Source organism: Catharus ustulatus, chromosome 10 (assembly GCF_009819885.2).
Source record: "Catharus ustulatus isolate bCatUst1 chromosome 10, bCatUst1.pri.v2, whole genome shotgun sequence".
Classification (NCBI taxonomy): Eukaryota; Metazoa; Chordata; class Aves; order Passeriformes; family Turdidae; genus Catharus; species Catharus ustulatus.
Window position 1 is genome coordinate 7277414 of NC_046230.1, and position 25839 is coordinate 7303252.

Sequence of the window (25839 nt, forward strand, 5' to 3'; positions counted from 1 at the left end):
CGGGGCTCCGCAGGCAGCGCCCTGGCTTCCTGTGAGGAAGGGGGCGGGGCCGGGCCCGGGCCCGCCCCTCGCCGCGGCCCCGAAAGTGCGTAGCTATGAATATGCATAAGTGAATATGCATTAATGAATATGCGTGGTTAATATGCACGGTCCCGCAAACAGAGGCTGCTATTGGCTGCGGCGGCGTGACGTCAGCGCAGGGCCCGCCTCGTGAATACGGAACGAGCCCCCTCGGCCCCGTTAAACAGAGGCGGCCGTTGGCTGCGCCGCGTGACGTCACCTGCGGTGCCTCGCGCCGTCCCCCGGGCGGGCTGGGCGCGCCCTGCGTGAGGGGCGGCCCCGCGTGTGGGGTCCAGAGCCCTCTGGGCGCGGTGCTGGTCGCTCGGCTCTGGGGTGACCCCGCCTGAGCAGGGAGCTGGCGCCACATGCCCCGCTGCGCTGCCTTCCGACCTGACCCCTTCTGTTACGCCCGCAGCCGCTGGGGCTGGGAAGGTCACAACCAGCAAGTTCAGAAAATGTGGGGAAAGGGTACGAAAAACAGCCCCGCTGCCCTCAGCACCCCCGAACAGCAGCATTAGCAAGGTGTGGTGGCCTTGGTTTTTGTTTCTTCTTAGTCTTGAATTCTAGGTCATTCCCTCAGCTAACGAAGCAATCCATGTCCCCAAAGAGGCACCCAAACACTGCTCCTTGTGTTTCTGAGGGGAATAGCCTGGCTCGCTGAGCAGCTCTCATCTTGTTTTTCCTCAGAAACTTACAGATAAGTGATGCCTATACAACTTAGATCAAAGTTACAAGGTGCTTATATTGCTTGAGGTTTATCAATGTGACATAAACCATGAGTTTTTATATACCAGTATAACCTGCTGTATCTATATAACCTGATATCATGACCTGATAATCTAAATCATAATTTTTCATACAGCCTGACAACTATAAAACCTGAATCATAACTTTTTATACAATGTGATGGCTAATACGTCATTAAATGCTTCATTAGTTGCTTAATTAGTTGAGTAGACAAAAAAATAAGAAAAAACAGGTTTAGAGATAGATAAGTATAGTACTAATGACAAACTGGCAAGTGGCCAAAATTGGCCAATTAACCACAAAACAAAGAATTTAGGCTGGTTAAGACCAGAGAGACCAAGGAACGCCTTAACTGCACATGCTCCAAAGACAAAGTTGAAAAGTTCAGATGTGAAGAAGACCCTGGAAGCCTTCAAAACCCCCGATGACCCCTGAAATGGGGAGGTGCAAGCACAGTGCCAAAGAACCATCTAATAACCATGAGCTCATGCTATGTAAATTAATTCCAGTGTGTATGTGATGATGTTGTAGTGACATAGTAACACTAACCAACACATACTGTGCAAATACACCACAGCACGTGGCAAAGGTGGGTGAATTGGGTGGAGAAATTCCCCTCACCACCAGTACTGCATTAAACAAATACCTGCTCTGTTGACATCAGCCTATGGGGATTTATTTCCAGCCTATCTTTAGGGCAGCATAAGGGAAAATAAATAAGGCTAAACAGGAAAATATTTGACATAGTGTAAAATTGTCATCAGAGTTACTATTTTGAAAATCCAAGTACCTAAAGGCAAATACATGACTGGCTAAAATTTTCTTGAATATCCACAAAAAAAAGCACCCCCACAAAAATAAAAGCTGATATTTCGTAATAGCAGAACAATTTTTAGTAAAACAGGACTGCATTTTCAAAGTTATTTCTTAAAGGAGAAATGTTCCTCTGAGCAAGTGAGCTGATGTGGAAGACAAGCTGGAAATGCAATGTGAGATTTTGAAAGTGTGGTGGGAGTTGAGGAGGAGGTTGGGTGTGAGCAGGCTTGGACAAGTGTGAGATGTGGGCATGATGGGGGAGAAAGTTGTTATATTGAACTGAGACAAGTAAAAGTAGGACAATGATTTTGCAGCTGGGATTTGCATTGCCACTCAACACAGGATGTAGCTGAAACTAGTGAATGGATGAGGAATTGTTCCAAAATAGAAAGACATGCAAGACTTCTACAAGCCTGCAGTATTATGTGCATCAGAGATGTTAAATTTAATATTTAAAAGTGAGAAAGGATCATGTGCTGCTTTGTACAAGATTTCATATGGAAAAGAGTAAAAATATTCAGGTTAATTACAACAGATACATTATTTCAAAAGTACTGGAAAGCTCCAATAGTGATTTTATTAAGTGCTACATGAAATATGGTCATATGCCAAATACTTTGGGTGAGGTCATGGGTCCAATTTTTTTCAAATTCCTTAAGGAGCTTAAGAGAGAACAGAAGATGGGTTTTCTGCAGGCCATGTGATTCCATCCAGCAAGCCCAGGTCCCAGTGACCTCAAAAGAAGAGTCAATACCAGACACAAGCTCTGCTTTATTCTGTCTTCATATAGGTGAATTCCTAATCTGGGAGTTCTTGACTTCATCTGGCATGTGTGACTTCCACTGTGACAAATGAAAAAATGTAATGTGATTATTTTCATGAATAGTTATTGAATAGCTAGAATAAGTAGAGCTGTTGAAACATATTATTTACATAACTAGATGCTTTGTACATTAAAAAAATATATCTTTTAATAGAAAATTTAGATATTCCATTGAAATGTTTAAAGGGCCCAAGTTGAAATATTTTCTGTTTTTATTAGGAGTCTGAAGCACTTTGATTCAAAATAATTTTGCAGTATTTCTTGAGAGCTGACTTTAATACCACTTCTATTCTCCTTGCTAGGCTGGGCTTTCTGGGTGGACTGCATATCCCATAATATTTGATGGAAATGGATTCTTACAGTCTATTTTCCTTTTCATCCTTCAGGGTAAGTGGGAAGAGGAGATACCACATGGGATCACACCTGAGAGTGCAGAACATAAATAAAAGCATCCAAATTGCATGAAGTCCCATTTTCAAAAGACCTTAGAGAAGTTTTTGTAATGTTCTATTTTTTTCCATTCTTCTATTGCAAAAACCTGAGTAACTCTTCTACTTAATATTCTGTCTTTTTTACCTCTTGATTCCTTAGAAATAATAATTTAAAACTGAATTTGTTTGGATGGGATTTGGGCTTAGTTTTCCTATTCTGCTTGGTGTAACTAAGGGTGTAATAAAACTCAACAAAGATGTCATAAGGAGAAAATGTAACAAAAAAATTGAAGACACTGTTTCAGTTTTTTTCTGGGTTTTCTTCAAGATACACATAGCACCTGCAGCACTTTTCCTCATGTAGTCTTTGAACAGAGCACACCCTTTCTTAAATTTCATCACTGGCTTTCTGTGTTAAAAAGAGTAACAGAATACATTAGAATACCTAATACAGCTATTTTTTTCCTTTATAGCAACCTAAGGTGGGAGAATAGATCCTTCCTGTGCAGGAGAATCTCTGCTGCCTTTTTTCAACTGGGCTGCCAAAAATTGCATTTGTCTTTCTCTCCAGAACTACGGTGTTGGATTCACATCCCCCTTAATATGGTTATGATGACTCTCTATGTCTCTAATATTTATATGATCACATTACACAACTGTAAAATATACAGGAAATGGGACCATAACTCCCCATCTGAAACATGGATTTTGTGTAGTCATGGCTTTGTTTACCCTATAGTGTTCTTTAAACAAGCACTTGCTGTCTTTTGCCAGTGCCAAGGTTAACCCTCATAAAACAACACTATTTGTACTAAGCAATCCATTTAAAATATTTAACATTCTTAGATGCTCTGTTTATCTAAGTGAGACATTCATTATTCCTTTTCCTGACCAAGCTCATAGAAATATATTTTCTTCCTTCAAGAAATGGGAAAATGAGGTTTATTTTGTTAAACAATTTAAATCCACTTCTTTATCCTTCTATGAAATTTTCCTGCCTTGGGATAAAATTATTTATTGTAATGGATGTGTGCATTACATGCTCATGCAGACAGAGGGAAATTTTTATCCCCAGAGGACTTGAAAGGTAGGTAGGATCCTTCAGTCCAATAAACTTTTCAAGTTTATGTGAATGAAAAAAACCCAAACAAAACCAAATAGGAACCCCAAACAAAACCCAGCCCCTCTTTCCTGTTGATGAACTGAGGCTGAGGAGCAGCAGACAGTGGCACAGAGTTCAGCTCAGGGAATTCCCTGGCTCAGGGAATACCATGTGGCTAAATCAGGCTGGCTGTGGCCTGTGGTGCTCCTGAGAGTGGAGGCAGAGTCCAGCCTCTCTTTTAAGGCCTCAGGAAGCACAACAGTTACTCTGAGCTTGCTGGCCCTGAGCTGCTGAGTAGTGAGATGCAAGAAATCAGTCTCCCTTGAGTAAGCAAATTATGTAAGTTGTTGAGAGCACAGGAAGAGGCACAGCTGAGGTGTGCTGCTTAGTTTTCTTTCTAGGAACTACCTTTTCCTGATCTCCTTTATGCCTTATTTAAATGATCATTCCATTCACCATGCTCTGTTTGTCTCCAAAGATCATGAAAAGCAAGCAGAGATGTCTTAAGGTATTCCCTTTAAACACACGTATTCAGGAATGACAAGATATGGAAAATAAAAAAATTATGAATACTAAGAATTCAAGCCTATGAAGTTAAATTTTTTTCACTTTCTTTAGTCTTTCTAATACTTCAAGAGCTTCTAGAAGAGTGAGTGAATGTAGACTATACACAAAACTGTGACCACTCACTTCATGTTCTCCTCTTTGCGTATTTTTTATTTCTAGGAACTCAACACTTACAATCTGAGCAATTGTCAGAGACTATGCTATATTTACTTTAAACTTTACAAGGTAATGTTTTGTATAATTGCATTTGGTGTGTGTTACCCTGAGGTTGTGTGACAGCCTCCTGTATTTTTTTCCCAGTGGAATGAGTAACCATGCACTGCACAGGGAGTGGGGTGAGAGTGGAAAAGGAATATTCCCACTGGAAGGCACAGCTTTCCAGGGCTTAACATCTGTCCTGTCTCAGGGCCAGAGTTAGCACAGGTGTAAATTCCAGGGGGTTAAGTGTTGGGAATACATCCCAAACTGGACTGGCTAAAGGTAGGTGGTACTGCAGGGGCAGCTCAGGTGAGACCTTGTTACAAGTACAGAAGTGAGGACTTAGCAGCAACAAAATGTGAGTGGGCTGTTACTCCAAGGGGGAAAACAGTGAGCTGCTCTCACAAGGAAGTCAGGCTAACATTAGACCTTAAATTACAACTTCTGTGCTTTGGAAAAGGAGTAGTGGGTGATTAAGGCTTCCTTTTTTAATATTATTTTCTGTGTTCTATGGAAGCCATTTTTAAAAGCAATTTGGTTCAACATTTGTAACTGGATGAAGTACAGCTTGTTAAACAGCCAGCATTAATCTCCTGATATATCTGGCTTAGAAATGAGATGTGAGCTTGTGCTTGTTGATGGCACTGAGAAATCAAGCTGCTTCATTATTGCTAATGAAGGTGGAAAGGTTAAATTTAGATCTAGAGTAAGCCTCTGGGAAGAAACTGGATGGGTTTCTTTAGTACATGTTATATGAGATCTAGATGAGATTTGTTTTTGTAGGGGGAAGTGGATTTTAGGGGCTTTAGCCCCTTTTAAATACAATTTCTCTGATATTTTATCTGGTTTGTTTCCATAAACTCTTCAAAACAGTGGAGATGGTAGTTATGTTCTCACATAGTGTTCTTTTTCTCTCTGCTAGTATGTTCACAGAGCTTTTCAATTAAGACAAAATAATTTTAGACATACAAATCCCAAAATCTTAAGATTGTCCTATAAATAACTTGCCTTCTGACTTGTGTGACTCAGATTCCAGTGATAAATACCGCCAGCATGAATGATGAATTTGGGATTTTTGTTCCCAGAAGTTGGACATATTTTAAATTGCCAATCTGAAATCATAGCAAGACATTACAAGGAATATTTTAGCTCATAAAGTGTACTGATTCTAAAAGTGAACAAAATGAGTGTGTTTGTACTGCACTTTGAAATGGCAGAAGTGAATTTGTGCAGGGGTGTAAAGTACAAGACATCTACTCTGGTCTAGTAAAAGCTGATCACTGTGAGAGATTTTAAAATGCCTTGATTTTATTAATACACTTTTATCAATCTGTTTATTAATACATTTTAAACTCCAAATAAGGAAGCAGAATGAGACAAGACAGATGTTTAATCAAAACTATTGGACAGATCAATGACAGATTTAGAAATAACCTTTTGACCAAGAAAGCCAGCAGGGAGGGTGTGATAAACAACTATCTTTATACTTTGCATAGGCCTTCTGTTGCTTGAGAATGGGAAAGCCTCTGTTCCTTGAGGACATAAAAACCTTTGTAAAACACATTTGTAAACATATATTTGTAAGTCTATTGCTCAGTTACTTGTTTTATCTGAAGTCTGTAGCTTACGTAATATTCATAAGATAAAGGAGAAGAGGACAGGAAAAAAAGGTAATAAGTAGGGAAAGAAGAAAACCAGAGATCTTAAAAAAAGGTATGGAGATATCAGTACTATGTAAATGAGGACTGGGAGAGTAGTTGTAGGTTTTACAATCAGGAACGTGCAGGCACTTACTACAGAGTAAAGGAAATAGTTCCTCATAGCTGGCCCTCAGGATAGCCATGGTTAGCACTTTGCATGACAGGCTGTCAGTTTTTACAACCAGTTTATTCAGAGAATCAGGTGTACAGAAGAGCAATTGAAATTATCTGCAAAATGGGTGGCTTATCATATCAAAGAACCCTTAAAAGATTTGTTTTGTTTAGACTGGGTAAATAAAGGCTAGGAAAAGATATGATTTCTGCTGAAAAAATATGTCAGAGCAATAAACTATGGAGCCCAGAGCAGTAAAATACTACATAAACTGATGGTCAATATTAGCAGAGGTCATGAATAAATTCAGGTAGAGAAGAAAAAGTGAGAGTCTGTGATCTGATTTTCTACAGCATCAGGAATGTAGAATGAAAGATTTCAAGTGTTGTTGTATGCACCCTATGCCCAGTTGAGTCAAATTGTGCCAAATGGGTGGGTTACCTTGTCAAGGCATCCTTCTTTTGAAAGGTGTGAATCCAAGATGCAGTTCTGTTTTAGCCCATCCCCATAGCAAGGGCTTCCTTAAAATGGCCTTACTTACTCTGAGAGAGCTGTGTAAACAATGTCCCCCCATGGCTCAGAGACAAACTTCCTGATATGAAATACTTCAAATATTTGAGAAATTTACTCACTTCTAAATGGAACAGAACTTCTATAATTTTTTTTTACATCAAAATGCAGAAGGAAGCGTGATTAATTTAGAAAAGGTGAATGTGTGACTGCATAGGTTTTGCAAACATGGAGTAAGCAAATCCAGGGAGCTTAGCAGTAGTGTGCTCACTGCTTGCACCTCATTGTTGTGTTTCTTGGGAAAGGCTGGGTTTCAGTGCAGAAGAGGGAACACAGCAGCACACAGTGCTCTCTTGGCTGTGTTGGCCTTTGGTGTTTTATGTGAGCAGCCTGCTTTGGACAGCTGAGCAAACCCAAGTATCCTAGATGTGCATGGAGGCTATGGAAGTGTTTTCAGGCCACTGCCAGTTGCCTAGGGAGTCAGTTACCTTGCTGCTCTCCCTTGATAAATGTGGTTTAATAATTAATGTCCATCTGGAGGAGATGTTACTTCTCTGGCTTGTCTAAGCTTGGACAAGGAATTTGCTGACCCAGGTGTACATTAGAGACATAAGCTTCATTATTGCTAATGACCCAGTTGAAGAAATATTGCCAGGAGACTTTTTTGCAAGAGATAATTCATTGGAAGTTTTGGTGCCTAGCTGTGCAGTACAGTTTGTTTCCTGGATATTCTGCATATGACACAAAGCTCAGTTAGAGCCTCAGTTTTGAAGTTTAGAAACCATAACTAAAAGGAAAACTGTTGTATCAGCTGCTGCTACATAGGGAGAATGTTGAGTCTTATTAACAGGTTGTTTATCCTAATGGGGCAAAGATTATTCCAAATTTTATTTTCATTCCTTGAAATTTCAGTATTTCCTGTAGGCTGTGGAAATGTCTTGCCGTGTTCCAGATTCTTCTGACAGTCTCATTTACTCCCAGAAATGGTGGGGGAACAAAGTTTATTTGGGTTTAGCTTTTTAAGAGGGTCAGATTGTAATTGATTTTCTGCCCCTGAAAAGCCTGTGGAAGTGATTCCTTTGTCTAGAAAAGGCACTTGAAGAAAGGGAAAGAAGCTACTTACAGTGTAAGGAATGCCAGTTTAAAAGATGTTTAACAAAACAAGAAGGAACACTTACAGGTTGCTCTGTTGTATTCAAGACTTTGTGGAACACTTTACTTTCAAGGATCCTTGCAAGGATTTACCTGACCTTTAAAACAAATTAACAAGATTATGATGAGCAAGTAATGGCTCTGGGACAGGGCATCAGGTGAAACAGGTGAAATCCCCATTTGTTCTGGAATTTATTTAGCACAAGTAGGCTCGTGTAAGTTCTGAGGATACATCACACTCTCAGATATAAAGGCCTAGTAACTGTTATTTCCTCTCCTGTGAAGCACAAGTTCACTTATTTTTAACCTGTTCTCTAATCAAATACAGTGTGTTATCTTTTCCTAGTTCTTTGAAAATACTTAATAAAATCTTCTGTGCTTTTTTTTAAGTTTAGACACAATGAACCTCAAGTAGTTTCATTTATAACATGCTGTATGTACCTTAGCCTTGATGAAATTGCTTCTTGGATGACTTTGATGTTATCAGCCTTGTGGAAAGAGCAGTGTTTTTTTAATGTGAAATAAGTGAGATTTGATGGTGGTGGCTTTGACAAACTAATCTTTCAAATTTTGACTGGATTTGTAATTAGGTTGTTAGTTACCATAGTGGGAAGAACTATATTTAATTGTTTCCTATGACATGAAGTGATGAGGAAATTGAATTTATTATCTTTTCATGATAAAACATAATGTATTTATCCCCATAAATGAAATAGAAGTTCTGCATAACCCAGTGTCAATGGTGACCTAGATTTCAAGCCCCTTATTTTTAATCATAGTATGACATTTTCTGCCCCTCTTTTTAAAAAGGATCTTCTCAATTTCCTTCTCTCAAAATGCAAGAATTTCTGGCTAAGAATATACTTTTTATTCTTTCTTCCAGTTATATTTGAATCTTGTCTTGATTTTAGTTTGTTGTGTGTGCCAAGCAGAAGTTTATGTGTTCACAAAGCCAAGTCTATGTGAGATTATGCAATACACATGTGCTTCAAGTGTCTCCAAACAGAGTTCAGTGTTCCTAAATCCAACTGTGTAGTACAGTACTGACTTTGTTTTCTGTGTTCTATGAGTCCTGAGTTCAGATTAGTGCAAGTTTGATTCCTTGCCTGTCCCTGTGTTTTATGCAGAATGGAGCACAGTGTTGAAATTCTGAGATACTTGACCATATTTTTCCATGAAGTGGAGTCTGAGAGGAGTTTTGCTCTGTAACTTGAGGCTTATGCCTGTCTTCTGTTAGAGCAGATGTTTTGAATTATTTTTTTAAAGATGCTACCAGTTACTATAAACCAAGCTATCTTTCTTAACCACCATCTGTTGCTACAACGGAAGGGACATCGCCACTGGAATAAAGGTGGAGTAGGAGCCCAACTCCTGCTGCTCATTCCCACTGTCCTTCACAGTCTTGTATTGATTTTTATGGTGTTAAGAATACTTAAATAATGAAAATCATCATTCTGGATGTTGAAATGATCCTCAGAAATGAATACGGACAGTTCTAATATCTAAGTTAGGATGGAAGAGGGAAACTTTACAGCTTCATTCAAGGAATTGTCAAGTTTATATTCTACATCTCTGGGATGCTGGTAGAGATACTGATAGAGGGCTTCTGAGATAAATGATGGTAACAAAATGACAGGTTTTTATTTTGACAATATGTAAAGATCTCTTAGAATGGCTTTAACCTCTGGTCGTTTTTATTATTGTTTTATTTTTTTTAAGGAACAAGCACTGAATGACAGTACTCCAGTTGGCTTTGTCCTTAGAAGTTTGAATTTGTAGCATTTGAAGGAAAACTTACTTTCCATTCTGCAATAATTAATTCTGGAAAAGTAAGCTAATGGAGAGTTGGATCTAAGGTTATTATGTCTGCTGCTTCCTTCTGGTAAACATAAACTTAAATTAAGAATGTGTTATTCTCAGAGTTTGACAAGTACCGAGGATTTATCACAGTAAGAACACTGCCTTCCTATTGTTTATAAACACTGAAATAAGGCCTCTAGGTTATCATTCTTCTCCCCTACAATTATCAGGCTGACACTTTATAAAAAACCTGTTGAAGGAGTTCTCATTAAGAGATTGTTCAAACCACCTTTGAAATACAGGTGTGAAAAGTAGTTCAAAATACACTGGTGAGCATTACATGAAAAAAGGTGCATGGTATTTACAGGGACCCCTCATTCCATGTTATGTAAGAGAGTTACTGAAAGCAATTGCAGTGATACATTTAAGTTATTGGGGGTTGAGGTGGGAATCCTGAGATCTGGACATAAATTACAGAAGTGAGACTTTCAATGTCATTTAACTTCTATTTACTGTGAACAGATGGGATTTTTGTTTTCTAATTCTCTGAGTTGCCGTTAGGAATTCCATCCTAGACCAAGTTCAAGATACAATTTTTTTTTTCCCAGTCACACAGAAAAGACTGAAGGTGTGAGGATATATTGAAAATTGTTCTCTTCTGCACTTCTTGCTTGCAGTTATTAGTGATGTTTTCCAACTGGAAGAGCTGTAATTAAAATCAGATGGCAAATATATCCTGAAATTTTTATGCAGTAAAAACTTGCCAGCACTGCCAGCTGCTGATACCATTTCAGAAACATAGATTTTTAAATTTTTTTTGCTTGTTATATCTGAATGGGTTGTTTTAGAAGTTTATTTTCAATCTCAGCCTAATTCTGGAAAGAAATAGATAGAAATATAGCCCCAACATTTTCCTCATTTTCCTCCGTGCTTTAGAAGAAAGAATCTTGGAGTTAGATATTGCTCATATATTTTTAACCAGTACTGGTGTGTAATGCTGGAAAGGAGCATATACTATGATGTTAATGATATGCAATTAGGTAGCAATCTGTAAAATTTCCCAAACCAAAACTATTTGGTGATCAAAAGACAGGCTTATGTTCCACCAGGTAAGATAAACATATCCCCTGTTTTCACTACAGTTTCCAAGAACTTCACTAGCTGGAATTTGGGACTGCAGTCTCCACAGAGGCTCAGCTTAATTGGCTATAATGATCTTAGGCCAAGTGACTTCTCTCACTGTATTGGAGGTGATGCATTGGTGTGTGTGTGTGTGAAGGAAATACTTCAGTTGGGATAAAACTGAGCCATCCACAAACAATGTGACATTTCCAGCTCCTCAGAGTCTGCCTGGAACTGAATTCACACAGAATGTGATCAGTTACACTTCAGTGCTGGCTAATCTTAACTGCAATCAATAAATCAGCCTGCAGGGAGAGAGAGTAGGTAAGTCAAACATGTACTGTGGTGTTTGCTTTTGTAGCCTTTTTGAGAGGCCAGATAATGGAGACATCAATTAAAAGCTGGATAAACAGCACGGTTCCTCCAGTGCAATAGTGTTTCTCTTTCTCAAAGGGGAGTGTGAATTTAGCTTTAGAGGAAGCAGCCAAATCATTGGTTGTGTTTATAAGCAATATAATTCAGACATGGCTGGTGAAAATCTCAGTGCTCAAACTTCTTTCATAGAACACAGTGTGTAGTTTTTAAACCTTCTTTACAAAAAACAGTGGTTTGGTTTTTTTAAACCTCATTAATTTTCCAGTGTTTTTTGGGTTATTTTAGCATGACTTCAGCAAGCAAAAGGAAAGCTCGTTGTGATTCATGTATGTGTGAAGGAAATACTTCAATTTGGACAAAACTGAACAAACTTCAATATGTCACTTCCAGGCTCTAATGGAACCTAAGTGTGCTATTTCCTGAGTGTCTTTTTCAACAATGATCTTGTCTATGGTGCATGAGACTACAATATTTACCATTGACCTTTATTATTTGGACTTTTTCATGCAAATATCCTCTTTTCCTCCACTATCTTATAATCTAATAGACTTGACAAATATCATGGTTTTATCTCTGTTTTTGTTGTGTGGATATTTTGGCTCCCAGTCATGTTTCATAGGTCCCAAGCAATGATGTCTCCAGTAGTTAGAGGTGCCATTGCTGAGACTGTTGTTTAACAGGAAAAGAAAGTGCGGAATCATAACATCTGTTGAGAAGTGCTTTGGCAGGGAGTTTGTCCTCAAAAGTAGGAAGTAGGTTGTTGTGACTGCAAAAGCTGGTAATCTTGGAGAGAAGTACCTCTCTATGGCGTTGTGTGCTGCTCAACAACAGGTATGTTCAGTTGGCCATAGTTCAGAAGATTTACAGGAACCTTATTAGAAAAGTGAGCCAAAAGGCAACACACTCTGGTATTTGATGGTGATTTCTTACATTGCACTGAATAATGCACAATAATTTTGCAAGCAGGCAGAGCCAGCTGTGAGATGGATGCAGCCACATATGTTTCCTCACCCAAGAGAGAGGTTTGTGTACAGAATTACAGTCAAGAATAAGGCTGAGTGAAAAGATATCAAAGATATCAAAGGTTATTCACACAGAGATGTCTGGATTTGTAGATAAATTCACTTGGATTGGTTGTCGTTGTGTTAACTTTCTGACTATAAAAGAGTTTTATTGCATTGAAGTCTATAAAACAGTAAATAGTGAAGAAGTACTTGAAGATTATTCCATTCTTAACTCGAGAACCTTGCACGTCTTATGTCTATGGTCTCTTTCCCAGACTTGAAATGGTCATACCACTGTCTTTCCATTTCCCCAATGGCACCTTGCCACTACCACCACCAAAAAAGCTTAGTGTGAAGAGAGATGTTTTTCTCTTTCATGTGCTGCAGCACTGAAAAAGGCAAAATGACATTAGAGCTTCTACCATGCTGAACTTCTGCAGCAAAGCAGGGAACACACACCAGCCAGGCTCCTGCTTGCTTGCTGTAGCATCAGGTAGAGGGAAGAAAGTTCATTCAGCAGTGCTTTGATTCCAGGCAGCAGAGTCCTTGGACTGGAAACAGATCAGGGAGTGCCACTGTCACCCAGGACAGCTGGAGCACATGACATCTCATAGCCAACATGTGTAAAAGAAGTGCTGTCCTCTGGTGTGAGTCAAAGGAGATTTTTTAAAAAGTGTTCAGATTGTTATTCTCTGTTATAACTTCCTCCTTTAATCTTCTGTGTTTTTAGAGACAATAAAAAGAACCTCTGCATATTTTAGCCTTATTAAGTCTCTTATGTGAACATAAAATGAGAACAGTGCTGTGGAGAGCTGAGCTCCCAGAGTGCACACACGTAAGAGCTGTTGAGGGCTGAGTAAATGCACTAAAGGTAATTTTCAGACAGACAACAGGATCTTCCTAACAAATTCCCTTCCCTTGTTACAGTCAGTTTAATATACCATAATGGTCTTTCTCCCTTTTGTAAGTAAGAGAAAAAAAAGACTGCTGGGATTAGAGCAAGCACAGAGAATTTCAGATGAGGGAGAAGACAGTAAAGTTTCTGAAGCCAAATGGTGGTGGTCATAATTGGACAGATATTACTGCTCTCAACAAAATAATTCAGACAGTAGGGATTTGACAGGTTGGGGAATTCTGCATGTTTTGTAAAACAAGTTCAAGAAAACAACTTAAGAGTTAATTTAACTTAACAAAGTTATAAATGATTTGGGGTGGGCTGTAAACATTTGCATATCTAAGACAGAGAGAATGTGACAATGAGATTTAATGCAGGGAGTCTAACCAGTGAAATTCCAGTTTTCCATACAGAAGGCAAAGTTAATAAATGTTAGAGGACAGGAAAAGATGAGGACAGCTTTTAGGAGGCTCTAAATTTACAGAGAATTCAGGGTGAAGTGGGACAACTGAGATCAGACCTGACATATTGCTTATCCCTTTTTTTGGCATTTACTTTCAGATAAGACCAGCTGGATTCAGAAAAGTGGTTCAGTGCTAAGTACTTCCATGACCTGGAACTGGAGCTGTTGAAATTGGTAGCAGTTCCCTTTCATGTATTTATCTTAATAAACAAAGCCATTTTCCTATCAGGGATGTTTTCAACTTCTCTAGTTGTGCTGTTTTCATCAGTATCTGTGGCTGTCCTGCTTGGAGCCCTTTGGACTCTGCACCCCTCCTATTCACATGATGATCTCGCATTCCTCCTGGAGACAAAAATGTGTGCCCATGCAGCTAGAGAGTGGAAACTTACTGATTGTACAGAGCTTGGCAGGAGCTCCTGTTCCAGCCTCCTGACAGGAGCAGGGACAGGCTACATTTCTGTAGGTGCTGAGCTAATCAAAGCTGCATGAGGAGCATTTGGTCTTGAAGTGAGTGTAGGACAGGTGAGTGCTTGGAGATTGTCCTCACACTCACCAGTCAGCTCCTTAAGGAAGTGCATAGCAACATGAGAACAGTCACTACACTGCTCTGCTGGACTTGAAGTTCAGCCCTATATTCAGAGAAAGAAAGCACCAAAATTGGTAGGTTTTTCAGCAGGACATTGATAAGACATTGATTTGTTCCAGATTTTCCCCTTACCCTTGCTGCTTTCCCTCTCCTATCCACACACAGTCCTTGCCTTGAGTCACAGTGTGTTTGTTATTACTATCTGTGCTGCAGCACTTCTCTAAAAGGCAGTTTTCCCTGCTAGTACTTCTTCTGCTGAGAACCCCAAAACTTTATAGACTGTAGTAATTTCTAAGTGGCAGGATTGCCAAAACATGCAATGACGAAGAGGCCAGCTTCGCAAAAGTTGGGTAGGATGTGGTTAAAACCTTTGTAACTCAGATAAGAAGAGAGAAAATGTCAAGTAATATAATGGACAGGAAGTCAGACAGCTTAAAGTCCAAGATGCTGGTTTTTACTAGCATTGAGGATTTTCACTTTCATTGAAGTTTGGGGTTTTTTTTCTTGTTGGTAAATTACTTTTGCATTGTTTACTTTTTAAGAGAGAAAATATTTTCTTCATGGGAAGCACTGAGTGTACTTTCAACTTTTAAGACAAACAGAACTTGTCTTATGGAGCCATGACCAATATGAGAGATTATATATCAAAGTGTTTTATTTAGCTGAAAATCCTGAGAAAAAGTAAAACTCAGAGACAACGGAGAGCGTTTCGATGTGAAGAGTAGCTAGAGGCCTTGTTTTGGTTGACTTGTTTGATTTTAAGATCAAAGAGAGATTTATGGAGAACAGTAATGCTATGGAGACAGTAGTTTGAACTTTGGATTTGCTAACACTAACAGCTGCTGATATCCTTGAGAGGAAGATCCTTGGTAGCTGTGCAAAACAAGCTCACTGCTTTCATCTGCATTGGGAAAAACTTGGCTGAAAATATCGCTGCTGTGAATAGAGGAGCAGAGAGAAAGAGTGCTTGTATGGGCTGCCTGGAAAAATCACCAAGGTGAAGGACAAAGTGTTCTCAGTCTGATATAGATGAAGTTAAGATTAAGATTGATTGGATTTGATTGCCCTGCGGTGTGGTGAGTTCCCTTAGGAGTTAGATTGCATGTTTGTGTAAAGCTTGTGTTTCACTCTGAAGTTAGATGGAAATGTTTCTCAACAGGAGATACAGCTTATCTAGGAAAAAAACACATAGAGAGTATGGGAAAAAAACCAGTTTTTCAAAATATTGCAAAATGGGAATTCAGAAGTACTAGTTTAGGCCAGAAATAATATTGAAGGCATACTATAGTCTTCCACTCCTTTTGATATGTAGAAGGATTTGGATTTGGCCTTTATGTTCTGCCCCGTCTGACCTGCAATAGCTCTGAAGAGAATTGTTGTGTTGACAACTCAGGATAAGGCAAAGCAGAACTTGTACTGGAAAGAGTGTTTTTCAGGCAGTTATCAAATTACTTGTAGCTTTTCATCAAGGCAAATGAATCTACAGCAGTATGAATTGAATTTGGTAGTTGAACCTGAACTCTTGCCTGCCAACCAGCACAAAGATACTGACATATTCTGTTTTGCTGATGTTATTAAATTCTAATTTTTCACCTGTTTGACTCGCTTTCCATCTTGCTTTTGAGTTCCTCTCTGCCAAGCTTTGGGCTGTGTTTATCAACCTGCTTCAGCTGGAAGCTGGCCCAATCTGTGGTAGAAAGGGCCTAAAACTAATTTGTTGCAGCAAAGATGTATTTGACCAAAAGCAAACAGGCATGTGCTTTATTAGTGTTTCATGGTGCCTTCCAGCAGGGCAGAGCTGAAAAGTGCAGCCTTTTTAAAAACAGTAATGCAATTATGTGTTGTATAAATTCTTTAAAAAGCCTTTAATGAAAACCAGCCAGTTGTGTTGTTATCAGCAATGCTGGGGAAGGCTGTGTGAAAGCACAAAATGTTATATTGCAAGGCTCCTCAGCATTGGGGTGAGTACCACAGAAACACCAAGACCCCTGAGATTGGTGTGTAAGGCACACATAGAGCAGATAGCTACAAAAGCATTATAACAGTACCTTCTGGCTACTAAATATGCATTGAAAAAATCGAATTACTCTTATTACAGTATTGCTACTACCAAGCAGATCTGATTTTCAGGGCCTGGCAAGTGTGGCCTTTGCAAAGTTGTTGCTTGTTTCTACCAATAGCTAAATATGTGTACAAGCCAGAGTAATCTGACAGCTTATTTTAAGACATTTGAGACATAATGCACATTTAGATGCTGTAAAAACAGTAGTTTCAATCATATACCAACTTTGCTTCAGAAGAAGTCCCTTTGAAAGGGCTGCAAAACTCTTTGAAGTCCACCTGGAGCCTATGTAGTCAACAGGTTTGCTTCTGCTGGCTTCACAGGGCTTTGATAGCACAGCATCAAAGTGGGATTTGTATATTCATAAGCATTACTCACAGAGCTATTTCTACAAGAAATTGGAAAAAATACACAGCCTCTGTTAAGTCTGAGTATTTTTTTTTTGGTAAAGATGGAAACAGGTTGCTTTTTTAATAACTCCACAGTTAATTTCTAATATTAGTAACAAATTGTATAAACCCTGTTGTGTGAGTTATAAAGAAATCTGGGTCAAAGATGTCGTTTATCAAACAATGGCTGCTTAGAAGATTTTAATTCTTGTGCTATCCATGCTTTTTCTGGAGATTTTGACTCAATGTAAACTTAATACCAGCATAATCAGATGCCACATAGAGTCCAAATATCAAATGGATTTAGCAGTGGCTGAAATGAGAGAAACTTAGTAAGAAAAAGAGATCAACTTCTGACTCAAAACATGCCTTGCAGCATAAGCCTTCAAATGTCTAAAACCCTAAAGCAATACTGCATGAATTGTTTGCCTTCAGTCATAGAAATACCAGCATTTATAAGATGGTGTTATTTCAAGTTTTTAACCAGAGATAAACAAACTAAGGCAGATGCAACTGCTTTTATAAACTTCCTTGGCTTAGCCTGAGATCTGCCCAACTTGCTCAGTTCTTGGCCTGAGGTTAGAGCAAGTCAAGGAAAAAGACTAATTTTGGTAGCTCAAAGATGAGCAGCTTGTGCTTTTCCCCTTCAGTCCTGTGGGGAGCATGCAGAAAGGAGCAGGTTGGTGCTGAGGATGAGTGCAGGCAGTGTATTTGCTGGTGCTGTTTGCTCACCACAACAACAAGGAAATGTAATAATGTAGTTGGTTCTCAATGTTACCAAAATAGACCCACACTTCACTGATCCCCAAGGCACTCTGAAATTGCTTTGATAACATCAGTTCTGCTTTCTGGCATAATTTGTTTTCAATGATACCTGATTTTATTTATATCACAAAGGTACTTTGGGTGCAAAAATGTGCTGCTGTGATGGCATTGCCTGGCCAGCAGATAGGGAAAGAAAGCAGCCCATGATAGAATGTAGGTATGGGAAGATGGTATTACTTCAGTTATATTTTTAAGAGATTTTTTTAAAACTCTCGGTTCCTCCTCTATTCTGCTACAAATCAGAAAATATGTTTGAGGTCAGGTTCTCTTTTCACTTGCTCTGATCAGCAGATCTCCTTCCAGAATAAAAACTGTGGCATAAATGGTATGAATGAAAACAACTGGGCTTTGAAGCAAACAAACTGTGTGTGTAAACCTGATTCTTCTTAACTTCCATTGCAAGTACCCAGCATTCCCAGGTGCTGAGGCTGAATTACCTGTTTGATAACACAAATTAATGGTGAGTGGTTAGTGAGCCACATTCTCGACTGTTGCAGATCTCTACCAACTTTGGAAGCCATGCTGAGTTCACAATGCTGAATTTGGCCTACTCCCATAATTCACAGTTCTGCATATTAATTTGGTGCTGTTGAACGGGGGCTGAAAAACTGAGTCTGAAATAAATCCTGTTAGGAGGATGGACAGTCTAAAAGGCAGTATATGACTGATGCCATGGACCCTGCAAGCTCAGGGTAATTAGGTTTCATACTCACTTCTTGCAGCTGAGCTGTTGCCTAAGGGACAGCAGAATTTCCTCTAGTGTTTATGAATTCAGTCCTGGCTGCAGAGTCTCTGGACAATTCACCTGGAAACTTCCCAGTATTTTGTTTTCCTGCTTCCTTAATACAGACCCTAAAATCTTACAGATATTTTAATTTATTGCAGCCACCTCCTTTAAATCAAGAAAATCAGTTATGTGACCTTCAGAAGTAATGACCTTCCCAGACTTTCCTGTACTTTTTCCCTAAAAGTAAAATGGAAGTGTCTTTAAGAAAGACTATAAATTTAGCTTAGAAATTTCTTTCTATGAAGAGCATTCATCAGGGAAGGGCTCATGCCAGCTCTGTGCAAAGCCCCACACTTGGGTGCAGTGTGAAACAGAGACAGAAAAGGCTAGTGCTGCAGGTACAAGGCATTGAGAAAGTTTTGGAGCTGGATCTCACTTATCTGTACAGAATCCACATCTCTATGGGAGAATTTTTCACTTCCTATATCCAGCTTTAAAAGCAGAGTCAGATTTCTTGAAATAAACATGCAGAATGCATGTTCTAGAGAAAGTGAGAGCAAGTCTGTTCAAAATCAAATCAGTGGCACTCATTAAAGGCTTCCATGGGAGGAGTTTTCAGCTCAACCAATTGTATTCTTCTGTTCTTTTTCTATCTGAGTAATTAATATTAAATAGTGTAATTTATTTGAAAACAAATGAAAGGGACATGTTGGTGCAGGGAAAAAAATCCCTTTACTCCAATAATATCACTCCCTTAAAACCCCCTGTTCTTTTTAATTGATTTAAGCTAGTAAGATCTAATTTTCATGAAGCAGCCACACCAGTTTGAATCAATCACAGGCTCTCAGGCATCATCCTTGAAGATACACTACACTGGGGAAACTACCTAAATAGGACAGGAAAAAGGAAGGAATTAGCAAAGTTAAGGTCAATCTTAAGCCTGTGGGAATACTTTCCTTTTATCAAGTAAGGTAGCCAACAATCTTCCCTGCTATGTTAAAGAACAGAGGACAGTGGCACTGATTGTAAAAACTGTACATGATCACTGTAGCTCTAGGAATTATGAACACCTAGGAAACATTGTCACACATCCTTCTGATCTGTTTAGTTTCCCTTTTATTTACTTTCTGTTAATTAATTTGTGTCTTTGGGATGCAGAGACCATAGCTGCATGCTGTACTTAAGATATGGTAAGACAAGGATTTCTACAGCAGCAAAATGATATTTTTCAAAATGTTTTCTCTTTATATTCACTCAGATATCAGAGTCCTAGAAAAACAGATGTTTACACAGCTTTATTTCCTCTGATTCAGATATAGGAAGCAGAAAAGCATCTAAAGATTTACTCAGATCAAATTAGGCAGCAGTGATGCCTCATGTGTTGTAGGGCCTTACATCAGTAATTGTGGGAGGAGGTGAAGTAGCAGCTGCATCTTTGCTGTACTTGGAGTGACTGGTTCCTCATGAATGCCAACGGTGAGATCCATTCTGTACTGCACTATTTCCCAGCAGGGCAGACCATCTCTTCAGGTACCTGGAAGATCATATTTTTATTTTGGTGAAAGTATCCCACATAAAGAGGACACCTAGGTTCATGGCTGTTGTGTGGTGTTGAAGCAGCATCCAGCACTCCTAGTGTGAAGAGCTGGACCACCAAAAGTGCAAGTCATCCCTGTTTGCACAGCCTGTCTTGATGGAGCTGGGCATCAATTATCTCTCTGATCTAGGTATGAGTAATGCAGTAGAAAGGAGCTTAGTACCAGCAGTTCCTGAGAAATCTGCCAGTGAATTATTAAAACCAGTGTTTAATTAAAAGATGCACTCAGTCTCAGTCTCATGGCCAGAGAAGCTCAAAGTAGGACATGTGAACAGCTGAGAGCCAGTTCAGTCCAGTTTTCTCAGAACACCACTCACAAAAGCACTGGTAGGGGAATTATTCTAGCAACACTGCTTTTTAAAGAGAAAGAAATCCCATTTTTTCTTATCAATTCAGGGCCTGTTGTTTTGCAATTTCTGAAAACTCTTTGACTCTTTTGTGGGACTAACACACATCTTAATATCAGATACATACATAAAATTGTTAAACACATCAGATATAGTTTATTTTTCCTTTACCACTACTACAAGAACCTATTTAAATGGAAAACTTGACTAAATTGCACTAGTCTTGACTAAATTAAACAGCACTTAATCTTAATCCAGTCCTCCTTCCTGTACTGCTACATCCAGAATTTCTTCCCAACTGATCATTTGAACTCTGTCTTTTACACAAGTTGACTACCTGGTGAAGCCATGAGGGAGCATCTGCATCAGTTCCAGGCCACTTTCCTCTGAGAAGGATTCTTCTATCACTTTTTCAGATGTAAAACATTTATTTATATTAGAATTTTTCCTTCTGTCCTTTTTCTCCCCCAGTACTTAGGATGGAGAAAGATCACCCTTAATGGGCAGCTCTGGATTCACTTTTAATGTCCAAAATCTCTGTAGAACTTCATGTGTGGACACAGAGAAAGTAAAATGTGTAAGAAAGGAAATTCAGGTGAATTACTACAATTTCTGTATTGTTTTTATGTTGGTTACAGAAAATGAATGAAAAAACTATTCAAGGAGCAATCAAGCCTTAAAACCATGATAAATTTTTTAGGTAGCACTGGAGGAAAAATTTTCAGGTGATATGTGTTGAGTTACCAGTTATCACTGATTTCTCACTACTTCTGTTGTATCCGTAAGTGTTTATTGGCTCATCCTCATCTGGGGAGAACTCTTTGAGGTAAAAATACAGATGAATTCACATTTCACTTTTTGATGCTATCAGAATGCCACATGTTAATACGAATAGCAGTGGAGGCAATTGGTCTCTGTAAGTGAGGACAGCCCTTACACTGTGGTGCTGAGAGAAAGGGGAAAGTCAGAGTGTCCAAATGCTTGTGGTCTGTACATGTGTGAATGTGGAGGGGGAAAAGCCTTTACTTCATTTATCATGGCCCCTAAGCAAATACTTCATAATGGGGGAAAAAAATCTCCTTAATCTGTGCAGATCTGATTGAGACTCTGCATTAACAGATAGGAATTGTGTGTAGAAGCTCTGTTTATTAATGGCCTATTGATATTCATTAGCAAAGAACAAAATATAGTGTATTAAAACTATTTTCCTGAAGCTGAGCCAGACATGCATCCCACGGGATATTTTTACTTATTTGCAGTTATAGAAGAATTTTATTCTAGTTTGATAACTCTAGAATAACTGACAAATGCAGACACAGGATTTTAGGCTAAAGACACATGGTTTCCAAAGATACAATTTTTTTGTCTAAGTTTTGGGGACTGTAATAGCTCTCTTTCCTGTTTTTGTAACCCTCTTGTTTTCAGGACACTTCATGTACTCTCAAAATTAACCTCTCAAATGTATTTTTCCTCTCTTTTTAAGCAGTTCTGTGAGAACATTTTGCCCTCTAGTGGTGCAGAGAAATGAGACTGAGCTCAGCCCTTGCAAGACCCGTTAAAAATATTAAAAGCCATTCATGGTATTTAAACACCAATAGATCATCACCACTTGTGAGCTATGTTTCAAGGGCTTGGAGAAATAACAAGTTTTGAAAATGTTGTAAATACAAGTTTTTTTATGCAATCAATTGTGAATGTTGATATATAATAATGAAAATTGTTCTAAAGCATCCAAAGTACTTCAGTATTCACAGTAATTTGTTTTTCTTATTTGTTATAAATCAAAGGGAAAAGTTAATAATAAACACCCTTTAACGTATCCTAGAAAGAAAACATGTATAATATATCAGTGTTTAAATAAAAAAGCTTTAGGCTGGAAAAAGAGAAGTTTAATCAAATTGTAGCCAAAATATTTATAAAGCTTTCTTTGAAAAGCCTCGCTCTGAAAGATTAATATGCTAATTTAGAATAAATTTAATTTAATTAGTCAAGCTCAGAATTCAGCTAATTTACACTACAATGCTTCTTGCTTTATGTGGTATTTTAAAATTTGTCTTCATAATCAGAGAGACATTAGAGAAACTTCAGCATTACTGAAATGCTTTTTTGCCACTGATGATGCTCCTGGCCTCCACAGCATCCTTTGACTTATTCCAAAATATTTTCAGGCTTGAACAAGTCCAAAGAATGAGTTGCTTGAGCAACCCTTGCAGGAGATGATTTCCTCTAGGCTCTGAGGACAATTTGTGATATGCCAGGGACAGCAGTAACCACAGGGAGGCAGGGCAGGCAAGCCTTAGTGAGCAGGCAAACACTACAAAATGCCAGGTGCTTCTGCACTTATCCTAAACCTCAAAAGGTTGCCCTGTTCCTACTGATGGCACATTTTGATTGTGCATTTAAGAAAGACAAAGAAAATGGTTGTAAACAAGTGATAAGAGGTCTACTGAAGCCATGAGATGCTTGATTTTTTTTTTTTTAAGAGATCTGAACAGTAGCTGGTGTGCAAGGGAAATGACACAGATGAAGCAATGGTGATGTGCACTGTGGTTTTGTGGATACCACAAAACCAGTCCCATTCAGTTTTTCCATGCCATCACCTTCAACAAGCATTTAAAATTTACATGCAAGGAGAGGCAATCCCAAGGAAGCTGGGGCCTAGGAAGAGTTCCTCCCTATGAAAGGTTTTCTTTCTTTTTTAAACTCTCTGCTCAGTATGGTTGAAGCAAATAGCAAGGTTCCCCCTCACACATCATACAAATAACTACTTTTAGAAAGTACAGTTTAGTCTAGCTTCCCCTTAGCTAAATTAGCTGTAGCTCTGGTGTTTCCAGTTTTAAATTGAACTAAGGCCAAAATCTGCAACACATTGTCCTCATGACAGTAAATGAGATGCCATTAAAATACAGCCTCTTCCAGAGCAGCTTCCCTCAGTCTATTGGGAAATGACAACCCCATCTAACATTTTTGAGGACAGTTCTGTGCCATAGTGCAACAAGGGCTTTCACTTGCAAACAAAGCAGAATCAGACAGAATTCAGAGTGGCTTTCAGTTGCTTCAGTTTTCCCTGTAATTTGCTTGTTGGTCTGAGACTATGTATATGTTTGGGAGAAGGATGTTGCTTTTGGGAATCAGTGCTAGTGTTTGCGACAGGTCCTTCTGTCTATATTAATGCCATGGAAATTAATTGTTCACTTTTTTCCCTAGGCTTGAAATACAAAAGGCATTGAATTGTGGCACTGAGATTTTTATCTCACTAGTCAGTTAATGTTACATGTCTAACTTTATTTTATTCAACATTGAATGATGGGAGGGAAATAAACTGTTCATATGAAAGTATCCCATGAAACTTCAGGCAACAGAGCAGGCTGGGTTGTACAACTAGAAATTCAGTTTGGATTTACCAGAGGATTAAAGGAATTGTTCAGTTAAGTTTTGCTTATGTATTGTCTAGTGTTCAGTGTTTTTCTGTAGGCACAGCAACATCTTAACCTGTCTCAGGCACAGTGGACCAGGGAGGTGTTACCTGAGGATTGCCCTTAAGGAGTGTCACTGTCCTCCAAGTCTGGGCGTGTGTTAAACTGCAGTGGTAAGGAAAATGTCCTCAACATCTTGATAATTAGAATACAATTCTTTAAAGTGTTTGGACCCCCTGCCTCAGGTCTTGCTATGTGATAAGAATATTTGTGACAGAGGTTTAAGTTCAATGACTAGGGTGCTTGTCTTAGCTTTAAATCAGAGAAATTTCACTTCTTCTATATCCTTTTTCTGAAGCTGGCAATTGACTTTCATTCACAGACTTTAGTTACCTTGGAAGCACTGTGAATCCTCTTAACCACGTAAAAAACAAACCCACCAAACAACAAAGACCAAACTAACCAAGAACAATTTAAAATACTGCCTAAAACCTACTGTCTTTGAAGATGAATATTTACTCCTGTGAAAAAAATCACCAGTCAGAAGCTGAAACATGATTTACTAAGACTGACTGGTAGATTTTTCAATATATGTTTACAATAAACATTCTTTTTAAGCCCTCCCATGCGTCATTTAGTTCTAGAAGTGCTTCTTCATGTTTACCTTTGCTTACAGCACTGAAGTTAAAATAGAGGCACTAGGTGAGTAAGGTTTATTTTACAATGAAATGACAGTATATTAAGAGGGCCATAGAAAATATTGCTTTTCTTACTTTTCCTGGTTGGATGACTTCAAATTCCAGTAGCTGTCCCTAGATTTGCCAGCTTCTAAAAGAAAAGGTGTTTCCTACCTCAAGAGAGGATATAGACAGAATTCTGGTTCTCACTTCTTTTTCTGACTAATTTTCTATGTTAATTGGTCTCATTAAGTAAGACCACCTACATTCCCCTCATATATCCATATCCACAGTGCAACAGGCATTTTTATATTTGTCCTCTAGAGTCAATTTCCTCACAAAAACCCTGCTCCCTCTTTCATCTCATCTTAAAATATGGTTACTTACTCATTTTCCAGAGAAATATTTCTCTTGGTTGAAACACAGCAAAGTGGCTTCCACTTTTGGGTAGAGATTGTCAGACTGGGTAATTTGCCACTTCAACAGTGGCACTGGAGCTGGCAGTGTGGGGTTATGGGAGGTTGTCTCCTGTGCTGAGGGAGGCTGGGGTTACCACAGTGCAGACACTGCCCCAGCTGAGGGAGAGGGTAATTTGGGAAATGGGCAGACACCTTCCTCTTAGCCCACATTTTTCTCAGCTTATAGATGAAGCCCCAGTTCCTCTCAGGGCATTGCTGGTAGAGGAGCAGCTGTTCCTTACAGAACTGTTGAAGAGCAGAGATGGAGCTCCAGGAGAAGCAGATATCTAACTCGAGTCATTTAAAGCCTTCTACAAACCCCAAAAAGCTTGCTGATGACGTAGGTCTTGTCTGAAAACTTATGGGTTGACTCTCCTCTTCACAGTTCTCAAGCATATCCCAAAGTCCCAAATGAATCCTTTACATTTTCTGTTTGCTGTTAACCCACCCTACTGACTTTTTCTGTTCCACTGGCCATGTCTCATTGCCACCCCAAACCAGCTTTGTCACAGCACTGAGGCTTTGCTGCTCAAAGGGGTTTTAGGCCAGCAACAGAATCTGTTCTGTTCTTTAGGGAAGCTTTGAACCTGCTCTGACTGTCAGAACCACTGTCTCTTGAAATAACCCAGCTCTGCCTAGGCAGCTATTGAGGCTGTTAAAAGAGAGGCCATCAGCTGATGAATGTTTTTGTTTTCCAATCTGTGTGTTTCATGCAGACTTCCCATGTGTGTTCCCCACACCTTACTCCTTGCTCAGCTTGCTGTTCCTATGGAGGAAGCCATGGTTCATGTTTTTCCTCACCAGTGGTATAGCAGGGATGTAGGAGTCTGTGTGACCCATCCAGCCCTGCACATTACTAGAAATGTGTCACATTCACA

At 39.0% G+C, this 25839-nt stretch overlaps 1 long non-coding RNA gene across 1 annotated transcript; it reads right to left on the minus strand.

Annotated features, from left to right (window-relative positions):
* Positions 1 to 2357: 2357 nt before the first annotated feature.
* Positions 2358 to 24970, minus strand: LOC117000568. Its single transcript, XR_004418815.1, has 3 exons — positions 24891 to 24970; positions 19862 to 20000; positions 2358 to 2465 (listed from the first exon to the last, which is right to left on the minus strand). It is a non-coding gene; the product is annotated as an uncharacterized LOC117000568 (long non-coding RNA).
* Between the last annotated feature and the right edge of the window lie 869 nt (positions 24971 to 25839).